We start from the raw sequence: 14,745 nt of genomic DNA, 5'->3' as shown, positions 1-14,745 counted from the left end.
CAACGCTAAAGCCCGGCAACAAGTGCCATGGAATACAATGTCAACTTGATTTCAGGACGACGTGTTGTTGACATCGGCGCAAATTTTGTTACGTTCCCTAATCCATCTCTCAGTTTGCAAATGGAATCTTTTTGAACACCAAGCAAGTTCTTTCGGTCTTTATCGTCTATGGCCCTGTGACATGAGCCGGACGCCTTGCTGGGACGCTAGCACACAGTCTGTCACATGGAAGCTCTTCTTCTGAAATCTCACTGTGTGGTTCTTTCTTCAATTATTCTCTGTCATGTTTCAAGCTAGAGGAAATAAAAAGAATGACCTTCGTCTTGTTTGCCAAAATTCACTTCTCTTAAATTCTCTTCACTGAGACATTCTGGTTCCTATGGAAGCTTCTTAATGAAAGACAGCTAGCCTTGTGTTGTCAAACCATTGTCATACTTTTTATTGTCTTAAAAAAGAAAAATCTAACTGTGACCCATGTGTCAATGTAGACTGTACTGTTTTGTGTTTTTTGCAATATCGTCGTTGGAATTCCGACGTGGTTACGGCCATCTTAAAATATTTACTAAAATACGATCACCTTGACATTAATATCCTTCTATGCTTTTATGATTTTTTCTAATATTCAACAATGACAAATAGTCCCATAAAGTCAAGAAGAGGAAATTGGTTTGGTTCAAAGTTGTGACTCATGGAGCACCGGCGAGAAATGGACAGTCAATCTGAGTCCAAATAAAATGACCACTTGCCGGAATACAGATTCTCTTAAGAATCATACCCTACAACTTGGCATTCCAGATGTGTTATTTGGCAATTGATCGGCTGAAAGTAAAATATCCCGCGCTTAACACCTCACCTGTTTTACTCCATCAGGTGAATCATTTACACCGAAAGACTCTTCAGATTCAGTTAGTATCTTTGATTCATGGCATTTACTTCAAGTCGATACCACTTCGGTCCGTTTCCTCGCGCATTCCTGTGTTATTAATTCTTCATCACTCAGTAGCAAAATCACAAAATCATCATTTAGTTTTGTTTCCGAACGGGACGAGAGTTTTAATGATTTAATTTCTGTCCAACTGGTGTTCATCTGCTCCTTCTCCTCACGTAGGAGGCTTTCTTAGACTGGCCCATCACGGTCTGTCTGATTACACCCAAAGGCCCGAGGATAGAAGGAGGCTCAGCGAGAAAATTGGATGTAGTGAAAGTCCAGGAGAAGTACTGAGAGGGGATTGGTGTTATGAAATAACAAAGGGTCAAGTAAAAAATATGCAAAATGAAGACGGTGAGAAAAACCTCCAGCCCAGAAGTGCCGAATAAAAAATTTTGTAATCCCGTGCATTTTAAGCACACGTTTCATTTCCTGTTATTCAGTATAAGTAAAAACTGTAATTTAGCTGTATAGATTGAAATAAAATCGCGTGGAGGCACAAAATAAGAATTGAACACCTGCACTGTAAATCCAGCCTGTGGGTTCAAGAAGGTTGTAATGAGGAAGAAGAAGAAGAAGAAAAAATAATAAGGGTTTCCTTTCAGCTGCATATGATTTCCCAATTCTCTCATTCGTTCTTGGCCATTTCATGACTTACGGCAACTGCGACTTGGAAACAAGCTGGCAAGCTCTCAGCCTCTCCAAGTAATAACCCCCCAAATCAAGTCCATGTGGCCTTCCTATTTTAAGTGAGGCCCAGTCATACCTCAAGATCAAGGCTAGCAATGCCATTCAGAGAACCCGATCTCGTAATTACAGCCGTCGCTTGAGGTTTGCCGCCTGCGTATTCACGTTGGAGTCAAATCGTCCAAAAGGCTCACCGAGCGAACTCAATCGACCGCAAAGCCAAGCCGACCGGGTTCCTCTTGACGTTTTTGCCTTTGGAGGCACGCTGAGTTCAAATTCAAAGCCTTGTTGGCTTGTTATCTTTTAAAAAAAAAAATAGCATCATTGCCTGGAGTAACACGCATAGCTGATTTTGTCCTCCGGCAAGAGTGACGGGAACCCGACGTGCTTCTTAACTCAAATAAAAAGATGCACACTTTGAATTTCTTTTGAACCAATCGCGCTTGGAGAATGAGAAAACATAATGCTCTCAGAATGTGAACATGTTTTCGTTTCTATCTGAAAGCAAGAAATTAAAATAATTTGCTGTTAGACTCACCGTATTTACTGAAAATGGGCCAGGGCCTTTTTGTCCGTCCAGTAATTTGGGTCGGCTATATTTGCCTCAAACGTGTCCTCGGCCACTGAGAGGGGGCGACACAGATTTCGAATGGCTGCTGACGGATTACAAATAATAACCATGAAAGAATATAATCAGATGTAATCAAGGCATAAAAACCGACATAGAAAAGAGAAAACAAATCGGAGCAACACAAATGACTTTCCATTCTCAATTGTATCTTGACGTGCTTGTGGTATGAATTGGCTAATTGGTTGTTTTTTTTCTTTCCCCTTTAATTGGGAACAATCTGAAGACTTATTACACACAATGCGTGTTCTACAAGAGCAATTTAATGATCTCACATCAACAACGAGCAGCCATGAAGAAGCCACAAATGAACGTCTCCTCTCATCCTGTCACACTTTGCTTTATTTTCCGAGAGCGTTCTTGCTAGAGGGAACAAACCTTTCGCTTACTTTATGCTAGCTAACTCTCCTGAGATCTTTGCTTTGGCTTGAGTTGCATATTTCAAAACCCAAATCGAGTCTGAGGAGGTTACCTTACGCAACCTTAAGCCTTTAGGCAATCTGGGAACCCGACACGATAATGTCACCATGTTTTAACTTTTCAATGTTGAGTTTCCGTGCGATCGATAGCGCAGTTAAAGGGCTAGCGAGAAAAGGTGTTTAATTATTTCCTGTTTTTAGTGAGCCTCAAATAAACTGAAATGTCTAGCAAAGAAACTCAGTCATCGGTTTGGACGAGAACCGACAGCATCGGCTTTTCTTTGCGCATGCCTGATTTCATTATTGTCTGAATTGAAGCAGCAGGCCTTGGCGTCGACAAAATCAACATTTGTAGAAAATTGTCAATATATAATTTCCATTGAGAATTGCTGCCTCAAAGGTTTATAATCTGGACTTGGCTGGATTTAGAACAACGGGGTAGGGGGGACGGACACGTTTGATGTTTTGAACGGAAAACATATCGTTATCATTTTTTTTATCTAAATTGAGTTGTGTGTTGGGGCCAAAGAAGAAAAACCTCCATCTGAGGCATCCCAAAGCGCCGGCTGACAGCCAAAGCCGAGTTTATACATCTCTTTGTCGATTTATCTTCTGCAACATGATGAAATGGTGTTTAAAGGGGGGACGGAGGAAGTCTGACATAGTTATTAACTGATGATTAACAGCCAATCTGCTTCTTTTCTATTTTTTTTCAATGTGGTTCTTCCAAGAACCTCGTAATACCTCTTGACCAGAACATTCTAAAGTACTTAATGCGCTATTCAAATTGCAATAATACATCTGATTATATTTGTGTTTGTTTTTATTTTTATTCATTTATTTCACCCTACAGCGCTTGATGTCACATGCTTTAATATGGATTTTCTTTTTCTCCACAAGTTGAAATGGCCTTTTTTTTTTGTTGTATGGTGAAGGAAAGCATGAGAAGCAAAGACTACCAAACTAGGTCAAAGAAAGATCAAATATTCCTGCAACACACCTAGTATCCACTTTACATATCCACCTGGAGTTGGGGGAATTTTTCTACACTCTACAGGCAACCCTGGAGCTTGCATTAAGTCAGTACTGTTTTCTTTAGAGATTTTCACATTTGTGCAATATTTGGTCACTCTACATCCACCCTCAAAAAACAATATGTCAAGAATTTCATCCAAATATGACTTATGTTACTATTATGACTCCGCTGAGAGTCTCAAGTGAAAGGGCAATTTATCTTTTTTAATTAACACATTTTGAATCAAAATTGCCATCAAAAGAGCTTTGACAAACAGCCATGATATTCATATTCAAAAAGAAGCTACAAGTCGGTTTATTCCTCAAGGTTCTCGGTAAAAATTAATTTACCGTTAGCACAAAGTGATTGACGCGTCACAGGCGTATTCCAGTTTTAGTTGGTCAAAGATTCACGCAGAAATAAAAAATGTTGACGCAAAATGAATTCAAACGAAGGTGGCTGGGACTGTGAATGGATTTTATTTTGGGGCCGGCATTTCTTATTTATGACCGTTTCTATTTATTTCTTTGCGAAACAAATCCTTGACTCAGACAGCCCACGTGTTATTGACATTTGCTTCGACACATTAATTATTAGGGGCAGAGTGCTGGTGTCACCGTGCGTGTTCTAGCAGAACCTGTGGCAGAATGTGCTCCGTCTGTTCGGGGGAACATCGGCAGCAGGAGACAGTGGAAATGACAAGAACAGCAGCTGTTAACATATGTAGCGACATTGAAACTTCAGACATCTACCACTGGGTCTGGGGGGAAAAAAAAGTTCTTAATGTTAAATAAAAGTTTTGATAATTGATTGTCGCCGTGGGATTATATTAAACGTACATGTCAGAAGTGGAGGATTATGATTACCGGAATGGCAGCTGACTCCCCAGCATGCTAACCGATATCTCGCCTTGAAGCTAATGTTAGTGTCGTTTTAGCTAACGCAAGCCAAGCTGTTTGGGCCATTAAGTAAAACAATTAATTCATCCGCCGCATATGATTAGCATGCAGGAAAAACAAGCAAACAAAAACGAGTCATTCTGTTTCAAACCTAGCTACTGATCTTGACATCCAACATGGCCGACAAAATCCCTTTGATTAGCACAATGAAGCAATTTGTTTAAAAAAAAAAAGAAAAGTTACTAGCATCACTTTCTGTATGTGTTAGGAAGTTGCAATTGGATTTTTAGGATTGTATTGTTCAAAGAACAGCTGAGGTTAACAAAACCAACCTAACTATTTTGTTTTTTCCGAGATAGCATCTTGTGATGTTATTTGATCTTGTTCCTGTGATATTGAACATTCGTTGTATTAAAAGACCTCAGGCGTTTTTTTGGCTTTACTTGTATTTCATGAAAACGGTCGTACATCTTCCAATCAATGAGTGTTAGGTTTTGCTTTTTTGAGCATTACACTAGCTCAAGTATTTTTTTTTGGGGCTACGGAATGGATATTCCTGTCACGATTGGGGTTACATATTAACGTTTTCATGAATCTCTGCACGAACCAGTCGGCTGGAGTTATTTCAGTTTATTACAGCTGAATGTCAAGACGTTATCTCCGAGACTCAGCTGTACTTTTGTTTGAGTTGAATAAGGTAAAAGGTATTGCTGGAAAAAAAAAGTTGATGTCATCGTCAAAAAGCAGGCACACATCCGTCTGGTCACGGTCGAAAGGCTCCGGTTTCTAATCTCGCCATTCCTTTGTGGCGTTTGGATGTTCTTCCCGTGCTCGTCGGGTTCTGTGTGTCACATTCACTGAAAAATGATTGCCCATAATTGTGAAAAAGAAATTGACTTTTTTCTTTTAACTCATGTTTGATTGACCGGCTTCCAGTCTCGTGTACCTTAGTGGGTCACCAGAATCCTTTGGTATGTTGACTATCCCATAAATCTCAATCAGAACAAATGGCTTGGAATTTCTTTTCACAGCAGATCATTTGTCACGTTTACGATTTCATTGTAGACAACCAAATTTTCTGTCAGCTAACGTAAAAACAAATTGTATTTGGTCGTAACATTTCCGCCGTAAATGCTTTTCCGAGCTAATGGCGACGGTAGCCTACCGACGTCTATCAACATCACCGAGGACCTGCCGAGTTTAACCTTTGACCCCAATTCCCCGGCCGCCGCCGGCGTGCCGGATCGCGAGACGAGCAAACTCCCTCTGCGGCTCATTTTGTTCGATTGAACTCTCCATTCTTTAGCGTTGCCATGAGGCTGGCTTTTGCGGACGTGCGCTTGAAGGCTGTCGGAGAATCACTCGATCCACAGCGAGGCTGTCGTTATTGCTGTAGGTCCGCTCGAGCATTTCTCAGCCTTTCCTGCTAATTAAATCGCATATATCTTGACAGCTTGTGTCTTCCTGCAGGTGCACACAGCACCTTTGGTTTGTTTTTTTTCCACCCCCCCCCTGTCTTTGTCAGATAACTCCCTACTGAAGTCACAATGGCTGCTCCTCACCTACCGGTTTGTGTTCTTTTTACAGCCTGCAGCTGCGGGTGACTCTAAATAGAACTTCCGTTTGTTTTGATGGCCTTTTATTTTTTTGTGAACTGCTTTCTAGAGCCGCTGATAAAAGTTTTGGTGTGCTCCAGGCGAGGAGTGAAGACAAACAAGTAAACTGAGTAAAGTTTTGAAAGGCTTATCATGATGATAATGACTTTTGATTTGTTTGTTTTTTTTGACAGACTTTCAGATATTTTAGTCTCCTTTGCGCACTCGACTTGTAACCAAACGTTGAATTCTATGTTTAGCTTGCTAGCTTGAGTCACTACTCTAACCACTACATCTGTTTCCACAAAATGGAATTGTCACGGCATTGTCGAGCCACCCCACAATGATTCTGCGGCAGTTGCAAAATCATAAATGCTCGAGGAAGAAGAAAAAGAAGGCTTTGTGATTGTCACTTTCGGCTGTGTGGGCTGACGACACTTTTGTGCAGCGCAACATGAGATGTAGAAAAGGAACTCGCAATTGATTATTATTAGTGTTATTATTATTGTTGTTGTTATTATTAGTATTATTATTATTGTCTCACTTTTGTTTTACCCTTCATTAGGAAGTCCAATGCATGAAATTTCGAGGCGAAGAGACTCCCTTTTCGCTGTCCTTCACTTCCCTTCACACCGCTAACTCGTCTGTCACGCATAATCAGATGGCAAAGATGCAATTAGTTTCTACATCATGACATTAGCGCTGGTTAAAGACATTTCACGTTTATATGCCGGTTAACAATGAAATAAGATCCAGTGTTACACATCGGACGAAGTTTCGTTAAGGCAATCGTGCATTTATTTTTATTTTGTAAAAAAAAGAAAAAGCTCACAGTAGAAATGTCAGGTCACGTCAAAGCTACAAATTAAGCTGTCATTGTTTTAAATCCACGTGACGGACGATTACCAACGAATTGAAACCTTTCAAAGCACGCCATGCTTTAAACATTATAAAACAACTCAAATCTGCATTGAACACGAGTAAGCTTCTTTGTTTTGGAGTTATGCGCTAGTTTCTGGTCGTTTTATTACACTGGAGGGAAAAGTCAACTCGGGAAGCAGCCGCAATTGAGAACGTACGTACAATCGTTAAAACTAATGTGGAACAAGCAAGGCCGTTTGCTTGACCTTTAAATAACACTTGTAAGCTATAAATAATGTTACAGAATGTATGTTTTCCCTTTCAAGTTGAGGCTTTGAGGCGGGTATCCGTTCCCAACGTCATCTGAAAGAAAAATGAAATTAATAAGAAAGAACTGACGGGGGGAATCAGATTACCTTTGAGATCAGATGCATTAAAAAATGAAGAACAAAAAAAAACAAACTCGTGGGCATACACTCAAAAGATAAGGATTATTTCCGATAGAGGATTGCATATGTGATAGCCGTGCAAAACTGTCAGGCAGCATGTTTGTGTGTGTACTTGTGTGTGTGCGGTTTATGGGATGAACGCAACAGCAGGGACGGCGGGCGGCCGTTACCCAATCCTTGTGTTTGCGGCGTTGGCCTGCTGCCGTGCCACATTCCCACCCACGGAGACCAAGAAGTTCAAAGAACATTAAGACACCGATTCCCTGAGGGAAGCCGCCGAATTTTCTTTCTTTTAAAAACAAGCTCCAGTTACAATTGCACATGACCAACATGCTGACAGTTACTTCATGACATGCGACTTATTTATAAAAATATCATTTTATTGCTGTGTGCAGATCATTTGCGCCAGTTCATTTAGCTTTTAGAGGTATTTGAGTATTTGAACAATTTTTTCATCAAAAACGGTATTCTAATAGTTGTCGATTCATTTGATGATCGAAAGGTTGTCGATGAATCGATTCGTTTGGCAGCTCTGTAATTAAAATAGATGGGCATGACAATTGATCTGCTTTGATAACATGACCGCGTTCTGCTAGCATTCAAATTTGGGCTAGGCAGTCGTATTTGATCATCGAAAAGTTGACGATTAATCGATTCATTTGACAGCTCTGATTAAAATAAATGGGCATAACAATTGATTTGCTGTGATAACATGACCGTGTTCTGCTAGCATGAAAATCTGGGATAGGCAGTAGTGTCCAGTGTGAAGTAGAACATTTTTATGGACATATTTATCATCCATGAGCTCTCTTGCTTGTCCAACAATCCGCAATCGTTTTGGAGAGCTCATCGTGACTTCAACTGAAGCACCAGTGTCGGCTGAATATGAGTAGAGGTGAAAGGGCTGAGCTGCAGTGGGCGGCTGAAGTTTTGGCAGAAGGTCAAAGTGTCCTTCACTTGGAACGGAAACTGTGGGACTCCCTGCAGCTACAACATCAGGTTTTTTAGTTGGACCAAGACATCATGGGGTTAATCCTGAGTGTTGTCACTATGGGGTTTCTTTGTTGGTAAAGCTCTCCAGATGCTTTAAAGGTTGCTTTCCATTTTGTGGACCTTGACACCATTTTTATTTTTCATCATCTTTGCTCAATAGACGGACGGGCGCGCTCACCTAATGGCATTACATGTATTGGATCACATAGCCGTGTGTTTATTTCTTTTATCACAGCTTCCTCCATGAACATCCTTGGCGGCCTATAAGAGGATTGAACAAATGGTGTGCTCCATTAACCAGACACCTCCAGGTCACAGGGTTGAAGATCAAGAAAAGAAAGCCTGGCTTTCTCATTTCTTCCCGCCTTCGCCCGTCTTTTGTTGTCTCCTGCAACGCCTCAGTCAACAGACAGGAGCTGTGTCTCGGCTCTCCGTGGAACCAGCTGTCTCTAAGATGGGGATTAAATGATTCATTTACCAGCCGCATTTTAATCCTCTCTGTCACACACTTGCTAGGAGACACGGAGACCCGAGCGGGAGCACGTACTTTTTTTGTGGCTTCACGTAGGCTCGCAAAATTAAATTATGCCGGATGTATGTGCAATTAAGCAATGGCCTAGCGTGGCTACGGCGAAACCTCGGTGTGAGGTTTTACAACGAGGCAGTCGCGTGGGTCCATTTTAGGAGCGTTTTATTTATTGTCTGATGAGTGATGCAGCAGGCAGGGGGGGTGGGGGGTGGGCTGCCATCTGTGTGAAGCCGAGTACTTTTCAAATAGGGCAGATGACTATCACCGCATGTGAGGGACGGACAATAAAATCAAATCCTTAGCCTAATAGCATAATTACCGAAGTCGTTTTAACTTACGAAAAAGGGCAATCTATTCATTCGTTCTCTACCAATGACGGCTATAGATGTAAAAAAAAAAATCCAATTTAACTGAGTTTAAAGAAACATTTTAATAGTCAAGATGACAATTTATGATTGGTCCTTAAAATCCCTTTTTAACGCCGGTCCTGTGTTTGGTTTTTATTGGACAATCAAAAGCAGACGAAAAAGCAAAACATGTTTCTCGGAATCTTACCAATGTGAGGGAGGTCGCACAGTAGGACTTCTTTCGTGAGATCTAACTTGAAATAAAGTTGTTGCCCTAAGTGTTTATGTTTTCGAATCGCCTGACCTTCCGTATCGGGCTACTTACCTTTTTTGAGGCACCCGCATTCCGACTCCAGCAAACAAATCGCACACCACGGGAGAGGAAACTTCAAAAGCCCCTTGTGGTACAAACACACGCTTAAATGACTTCAACTGCACATAAAACATTTCAGCTCCAACATTGGATACAAAACAAAAGACCATTTTCTGATTTCAATCGATGAACTCGTGACCTCTTCCGAATTGCAAAACATCCCTCTCAAAACGTATGTATCCCCGAGTAAAAATAAACTTGGCATAGATAACTTAGCATAAAAAAATCTTCCATTTCATATTGATAGATTCAAATATTTTATTTACAACCCAGATCGCTAATGCTCAATAAACCGACTCAGCTTTCAATTTCCTACCGCTATCCCAAGGCCGAGGATACTTGATGGCTTTAACTGCTCGTTGGAGGAGGGGGAAAATGCTAATAATCTATGGGACTGAGCAAAAAAAAAAAAAAAAGAATGATAGCTTTTTTCACCATAGGAGGAAATCTGACTTTTATATGGTCCTCAGGCCCACATGTTCACATATAGCAAGCGGCAGCCAGCCTCGCTCCACCACAGGGCAATTTTGTTCCATACTGTATGAAGTCCACTAAATGTCTGAAGATGAAAGAACCCTCTGCAGACTTTCAAATGCAAGGTCTTGCGGTGCGCTGTTTAAAGGTTAAGGCCCACTTGAAACACTCCACCTAACCCCCAAGAATGTTGGCTTTCCCTCTTAATCAACCACACCGGCAGTCCTTAGCCAGGAAACTGACATATATGATTTAGTAGTCTTAAGAACAAAATTGCCACTCCTGACAATCTGACTCAACGAGAGAATATGGAAAAAAAAAAAAAAAGCCAACTTGTGTGGCGTTTTTTTCAAGTTCGTTTCAAAATGGATTGCAGTACTTGGCTGTAACCAGCAGAGGCACTGTTGAGTCAGTCAGCTGCGTTTGATTTGTTAATAACACCCCCCATAGATGATCATTATTTGGATAGGGATGGGCGAGTATCGTTATCAGGTATCGGTGGAGGTCGATACCATTTTAAAATCGGGAACTTTGAAGAATAGAAAACCAGCGTTAATTTCATGCACCCGCCCACATGCTTCATTCTTGCAAGTTTAATTGTCTTTCTCACTCGTTACCACACGTACACACGGTGTAAAGGACCATCTCTGATTAAGCGTGACCGCGGGGGTCAACGTATGCCGTCAGTGTCATGCATACACACAACGGAGCGTGCCAGCGTCTCACTCGACAAAACGCTTTCACACAAAATGTGGGATCCGGGCCAAAAAAAATCCATTCCAACATTTACTAATGTTTTTAATGGAAAAATATTGCCCGCATTCAAAAGAAAACGCCTTTAGCGCAATCCAAGTTGTTGGCAGCATATAGGGATTAAATTAGTCAAACATCAGTACTTTTCGAAAAATGGAAAGGTTTCTGTAGCAACAGTCTACTAACTGCACAGTAAGCCTCCGAGAGTTGTTGACATTAACGTTCTGACCTTGGACTTGAAATGAAGTCGTCACCTTTGTAAATTGAGAAAGATTGTGTTTAAAGTTGGGTTGCCGAAGGTTATTTCGGTGCAAACTTGGCGCCTAAATTGAGACTTTTTCACTGCCAAGGACGACATAGCAACCCGAAATTGTTTTGTAAACTGGAGCAGAACGTAATTTTATCTCTAGGGTACCGCTTACACAAGAACTGATTGAAAGGGTTTTACACCAATGTGACTTTTATCAACTAGCGTTAGCATCATTAGCATTTCTATGGGAAAGCACGGTAACTCGTGGCCAATAGCCAGTTTGAAGGCCTTACAGCTGTTCGTTGAGGAAAACAGAGACGTTTTGTTGGATGGAATGTCTCACGAAAAGAAGGAGGACAAAACAAGTTGAGGTTTCTAAGGAGATGGAAAGAGGAAGGCGGACCTTTGACCTTTGAGACGAGAGCAAGGAGGAGATTTTCTTCCCCCCCCCCCCCCCCCCCCCCCATGAGACAGGATTGTGAAGCATGATGATTAATAAGGAGCTAGTTAAAGACACAAGTGTTCTCTCACGCCCCATTTTGGTTTTATTCTCAGTCGTTCACTGTTCCCGTCACAACCGCGCACAGACTAGGATCTGTTCTTTTTCTTGGATATAAATAAATGTAGGAGTGAAAGTTGATGGCGTGATGGAAAGATAAAATGGGCAGAACTAGGATAGCTGCTGTCAAGCTTACACAACTGTACTAGTCTGGACCATCACAGCATTTTGAAGACAACTAATTTTATCTGGAAGATAATGTAGCATGAAATGGAATATTCAAATCATTGACCTACAGAATTCTCATGGACAATTTATGTATGAATGAATCAGAGAGCGGCTCAAATAACATAGCAAACGTGTGCAAGCAATTGATTTGAAGCGCTTTGGATCAAATAAAATTATTATTTTTTCAAGGACGGAGGCTTAGGATTTGATTATTGGTATTTGATATTTTTCAGAATACATTAGTGAATGCTACGAAACTGTGGTTCGTGATGTTTTTGGCGCTTACACTTTTGGTGAATTCTCGCTGCAATTATTTATTCCGTATTTATTTATCTTTAATTCATCTGACCGCCTGCTGTGTAGTAATTCCATACCAAAAGTAAAAATGTAATACACACCTAGAAACAATCCCACTCTATTCCACATGACTGCATCCAATACATCCATATATAAATAGGAAAGGGAATGTGGGAATATTTTCAGGTCAGCGTACGCAGCGCTGTCAAGATTTTCACAGCATTGAGTTTGCCGCTGTGGTTTACAGCGGCACCATAAACAGCGTTGTATAATTAAAAAGCAGATACCTTTAGTGAAGCAGTGAATGGGGGTTGTCAAGAGGGCACGTTATATTTCCAACTATCGATGTGTGCTGGTATTTCTACATCGCTCGGCATCTTGTTAATATTAAATCGGCTACTTTTTTCAGTCTAGTTTTTTTTTTTTTTTTTTTACAAGTAAACAACTGCGGTTTCAAAGCGTCTCATTAAGAAGAAATCTAATGTAAAAAATACCTCATTATTCTAAAATATATTTCTTTATAATACCGGAAAGTCTCCGAGTTTTTAAGAGTATAGTCATGTATGCTTGATGCAAGATGAATAATGAAATCATATAATTTAATTTTATGCCTACCTTCACAGAACCTCTTAATGTCTGTGACTCACTCTCTGAATTACTGTACCGGAAGGACCACTTGACGTGACTCATGTACTACCTTACTTCCACTCTTACCCAGCCAGTCTAGATATATCAAAAATAATAATACAAATGAGATGAGAGGATCTAACATAACGATATAATTGTATGCACAAATGATACAGAATGTCGTCGTATCTGTACTCACCCGTCCCTACTTTTCTTTATAACTCCAGTCGAGCGTAAAAAGAAAAATTCTCTTCTGGGCTGCTGAGAGAATTTGTTCAAATAATGAAACCAATTGGGAAATAAATGAAATCACTCGAACGGTATCAATATAAAAAATATATTGCAAATGTACTCACATCACATCTTAATGAGCTTTGTTCAACTTCCTGTGTAAAATCGGCAAAGCGCAACTAGCTAAGGCTTTATTTGAGGAGGTTATTTTGTCATTGCACCACTTTATTGAGTATGAAATTATATTCTCAGCTTTAGTAACATTTATGAGCTTGTACGACTTGAGTTGGGACTCAAATAACCTCTTGCAGTCGACGTGTTCCAAAATTGTCTTTGCTAATGTCAGGTATATGTGTCACTTTTTAGTCCAAAAAAAGAGCAAAGCAAATTTCGCCGAGGCTCAACTTCGGATGTTTCCCCAAATGCAAGAGCAACAAAAGCAAAGTGTTGGACATCATTTGACAGCGTTGTCTCTCATCTTCTGTGTATCTAAATAATGCCTGATTAAAAAAGACCAGAGCCTCAGCCATCTGCGTCAACCCACTCATGTCACACTTAATCACAGATTAAGCTAGCAAACTTAGATTGTTTCTACAACATCTACAAAGCTTACTGACTCCAAAATGGAGTAAATTGTCAAACTAAATAAATAAGTGTAATGTTCCTGAAGCTTTGCAAGAAACTTTGTACATTTGTACGTTTGTTTTGTACTCCCCCCAACGGCGCACACCGTCCTTTGAATTGAAGCCAAAAATGTGACGGATGATTTAATTTTAATTCTTTTTAACCATTTCAATGCAGTATTGTTTTGCAATATTAGAGTGCTATTTTTTCTCACAAATAAACCAAATATTTTTTTGTTTTGCATTGCCTAGAATGGATTAATAGCATTTATTTTAATGTTCTGAGCCACCAGAGGAGTTTGTTAATGGGTATAGTAGCTCAATTCCATCAAATTTTGATGAATTTGTAATGATCAGTTCTCATGCCCATCCCCTGCTGGCGTAATATCGAATTCAACAGCTCGTGTGACCAAAATCCCATTAATTATTTTGTCACACCGCATACAGGAGCAGCAGCCGTATGATAGAAAAAGAACCCGAAAGAATCCATTAAAACCAGAAAGAAGAAGAAGCGGAATGCTAATTGGCACCAGTGGTAATGACTCCAAAACAAACAATGCACAATTGATACAGCAGATATGGAAATTGCAAAGCCTACAATATCCATTTACGTATAGAATTCATTCAAATTGCTATTGATTGTCTATGACAATTTGAAAAAAATGCCAACAAAGTCATCCTTTAAATTAGGGGAAACTCTTTTCTCATCAGCTGTCAAACATAAGCAAAAGGAAGAAGGTGGGCGAGTGATTTTCGAGGTACCCGAAGGTTAAAACGGCTAATATAGTCAACACTGAATATTAATTCTGTCAGGAGCAGAATAAACAGGAAGCTGATTTATTGCGATCCATAATAGCCTGGCATACCTGCAGTAGATGAAAACCGTTTGCGAGAATGAAAGAGGCCAAGCGTAACTTGGAAGATGATTTGTCAATTTGGAAATGTCTTTGCATGTGTGCGCCCAGCAAACAACAACAACAACAACAACAACAAAACTAAATTGCCCAGTGATGAATTGCGATAAGGGGCTTGGGCAGGTT

The 14,745-nt window shown here is 40.3% G+C and overlaps 1 protein-coding gene across 1 annotated transcript in view; it reads left to right on the top strand.

Annotated features, from left to right (window-relative positions):
* The window catches only part of mmp17a (matrix metallopeptidase 17a), a 38,926-nt gene that overhangs the window by 8,248 nt on the left and 15,933 nt on the right, over positions 1-14,745 (top strand). The gene's annotated exons all lie outside the window — the stretch shown is intronic.

Source organism: Syngnathus typhle, linkage group LG12, assembly GCF_033458585.1.
Source record: "Syngnathus typhle isolate RoL2023-S1 ecotype Sweden linkage group LG12, RoL_Styp_1.0, whole genome shotgun sequence".
Taxonomy (NCBI): Eukaryota; Metazoa; Chordata; class Actinopteri; order Syngnathiformes; family Syngnathidae; genus Syngnathus; species Syngnathus typhle.
Note: the sequence above shows the minus strand (reverse complement) of the source record. Positions and strands in the feature narration are given on the sequence as shown.